General features: G+C 40.7%; 1 pseudogene; it reads left to right on the forward strand.

Moving 5' to 3' along the window:
* Positions 1-355: 355 nt before the first annotated feature.
* Positions 356-845, forward strand: LOC100467987 (annotated as a pseudogene).
* Positions 846-3,756: the final 2,911 nt, after the last annotated feature.

The raw sequence follows: 3,756 nt of genomic DNA on the forward strand, positions 1-3,756 counted from the left end.
CTTTGAATTGATAATTTGATCTGTTTACATTTAAAGCAATTGTTGGTAGGTAAGATTTACTATTGGCTTTTTTTTCATTGTTTTCTGCTTGTTTTGTAGATCCATTTTTCCTTGCTTCTTATACTGCTGGTTTTTTTTTATGTGTTTTAATATATTTTGATATCAGTGTGCTTTGACTAGTTTATCATGGTCTTTTGAGTAATTACCACAAGATTTTTCTTGTGTTATCATGAGGGTTATATAAAATATCTTAGGCTGGACATGAGCATTCCTGGGGTGCAGATGTCGGGAGAAGGTGACTGTGGGGAGAGCACATCTCCACTGAGCACTTGGATTCAGCTCCTTCATTTCCAACATGGAAGAAACTTACAACAATTCCCTGGACCCTAAAGGCTATTACAATGCTCCTATAATAAAAATCACCAGATCAGGGTCTGCAGGTTTCCTTATCATCTTATCAAGTATAGAAAGAATCATCTTGATGTGACAGATTGGCTACCTGTCCCTTTAATGCTTGCCATCAGGTTCCTTGGGCCAAAATCAGTCATCATATCTCAAGCTGTGATGATAAAAGTTGTATTGAGCAGGATGTTGTCAACAAACCAGGAAACTTGGACAAGAGACTCTGGCTGAGCACACATGGAAGCACTCCTTGTGATGAAGACAAAAATCTTTGGGAACAGACTAGTGCCCTATTGGTCTGGGGCACAGCCAACTACTGTGGCAACAACAGCCCTGCAAGCAACATAATCATGGGACACAAGAGTAATGTGGCTTCAGGAATGTGCATTCCCAAGTCTCTACTGTATGTTCTGCCATTGAAAAACAATGGAAATGCACAATAACTGAATATCTGTCTTATCAGATGCCAGACCCTAGAAGACTCTTGCTTCTTCCTGCTACCACTGGGTTTTTCATTTTTTTCTCCTAATCTAATTATAGAAAGATAAGCTGTGATCTTTAAACTGAAAAAAAAACCTGAAACACCTATAACACTCTATTTTAAAATGATAATATTCTAACTTCAATAGAATTATCATACTTTACACTTTTACTTCTTCCTCTCACATATTAGGTTATTGCTGTTACAATTTACATTTTTAAAAAATACTTTATTTATTTGTCAGAGAGAGAGAAAGAGCACAAGCAGGGGGAGCAGCAGGTAGAGGGGGAAGCAGGCTCCCTGCTGAGCAAGAAGCCTGATGTGGAACTTGATCCTAGGACCCTGGGATTATAACCTGAGCCAAAATCAAGAGTTGGACACTAAACTGACTGAACCACCCAGGCACCCCTGTTTTGATGATGTTAATTAGCATTATTTTACTTCAACTTAAAGAACTCCCTTTAACATTTCTTTAAGGCAGGTCTAGTGGTAATGAACTTTCTCAGCTTTTGTTTGTTTGGGAAAGTCTTTATTATCCCTCCTTTGTTTCTGAAGGACCACTTTGTCAGGTATAAAATTCTTAGTTGTCAGCTATTTTCTTTCAATATTTTGAATATGTCATTCATTTCTCTCCTGGCCTGAAAAGTTTCTGTTGAGAAATCCGCTGGTAGTCTTGTGGGGATTCCCTTTTATGTAACTTCTCTCTTTTATCTTGCTGCTCTTAAAGTTTTTTGTCTTTGACTTTTGATAATTTAATTATAACGTGTCTCAGTGTAGCCCTATTTGAGTTCAAGTTATTTGAGATCATTTGGGCTTTCTGGATCTGGATGCTCATCGTTCTTCAGTTTTGGGAAGTTTTCAGCCATCATTGCTTTAAATAAACTTTCTGTCTCTTTCTCTCTCTCTTTTTTTTTCTCTAGAATTTCCATAATGCATATGTTGTTTTTTCATTGTGTCTTATAATTCCCATAGGCATTCTTCATATGTTTTCATTTTTTTTCTTTTTGCTCCTCTGACTGTGTAATTTCCAATATTCTATCCTCCAAGTCACTTCTTTCTTCTGCTTTTGAAACTATCGAATTCTTCCATTCAGTTTTTGCATTTTTCAACTCTAATTTTATGGGTTTTTTAATGGTTGCTATTGTCTTGTCAACTTTTCATTTTTTTATGCATTTAAAAAAAATTTTGTTCAGTTATCTATGTTTTCTTGTAGTTTGCTGTACTTCCTTAAGAAGATTATTCTGAATTCTCTGTCTGACAGTTTATTAGATTTCCATCTTTAAGGTCGGTTATTGGAACTTGGTTAGTTTCCTATGGTGGTTCCATGTTTACCTATTTTTCTTTGATTCCTTACATTGCTATCTGCACATTTGAATAATGGGGCTTTTTTTCTAGGCTTTACAGCTTGCTTTGGCAGAGACAGTTCTTCAACAGTCTGCTCAGTTTGGGTTTTTGAGGGTGTCTGCTTGGTAATGTCCTTAGACAAGTAGGGCCTCCTATTGTGGTCTATATTTGGGTGAGACAACTGTTCAAGCTGAGGACTGCTAGATGTGATTGCTGGATTTGTTTCCTACCAAGTGAGGCTATAGAATGAGCTCTGTGGTTGCCTGAATTCTTTTGTCAGGCTCACTAGATGGTTGAGACCGGGTACCATATTCAATAATAGATTGGGTTATGAATTATCATCCCTGCCCTGAAAGAGCAATAGGACAGGGCCCAGGACCTCTATAGTTCACTGGGGGCCCAAATCAGGTCTGAGTATGCACTGAATTCTCTGGTCATGTGAGCCTATTAGTTTTGCTCTGTAGACTGGGGAAGCCATGGGCTCTGCTGTCTGTTCAAGTGCCACTGTGCTGAAGCCTGTTGAATTGGCTACACAACTTCCCATGTGCTCTGGTTAGGTTTCCTGGTGGGACAGGCTGAAGGCTAGACTCAGGATTGAGTGGGGCTACAAATTAGATTCCCTTCCTGGGTGTAGCAGAAGAAGCATCTCCAAAATTGGTAAAGTTCTTTGTTTGTTGTCTTAACTCAAGCCAACCCACACCCTGAGTTCCCTCTGAACAAGGCCACTGGCATTGCTTTGCAAGCTATTAGCTCTGTCTATCCCTTTCACTTGAATAATGCTGAGCTGCATAGCTTTAAGGCATTTTCACTAGCCCTTCTGGTTAGATGGGGCTGGAAGACACCCTCTACAGAGGTGGGACAATGTCTCAACTCCCTTTTCTATGTAGAAGCTGGAGGGCATCTTCAGGCTACTGTCAATTTCCCAAACAAGCTCTCTGATTGGGAGGGGCCCTGAGTTACCCTTAACAGTGGCAGTGAATTAATCCCCTGCCTCTGCATAGTATGCAAAGCTTCCCTGTCCAGTACTGGCTTTGCTTTGAGAATAATCAGCTCTGCTCACCTGCCTCTCAGCTTGAAGATCACTGGGCTACAGAGCTTTCAGGAGTTGTCACTAGCCCTTCTAGTCAGATGGGGCTGCACAACACTCTCCATAGCATGTGAGGCTATGACTCAACATCTTGCCTGGCTGAGCTGGCAAAACCCACTTGAGTTCAGGCAGATCTGAACCCCAGTAAGTTTCCTGGTCAGAGTAACTGCAACTCGGTTTTGCAGATGAGCAAAGCTGCTGATTGGGATTACTACATGGGCACTGCAGGTATGAACTTGATCTGCCAAGATTCTTTGCTGGTTTTTGCAAGACCCTCCGCCCTTCTCTGTCACAGTCAGATTCCCAGTAGTTGGATGCTACAGATTCTCCTGTGTCCTACAAGTCCCCATGGTGCAAGATCAGAGTAGGGGCTCCCACAAAGTGACTCACAATGCTGGTTTTCCTGCCTGGATTTTCTTCCCACTGAAGGAACTGAAGGGTC

The sequence above is a fragment of the Ailuropoda melanoleuca genome, unplaced genomic scaffold (assembly GCF_002007445.2).
Source record: "Ailuropoda melanoleuca isolate Jingjing unplaced genomic scaffold, ASM200744v2 unplaced-scaffold8682, whole genome shotgun sequence".
NCBI lineage: Eukaryota > Metazoa > Chordata > Mammalia > Carnivora > Ursidae > Ailuropoda > Ailuropoda melanoleuca.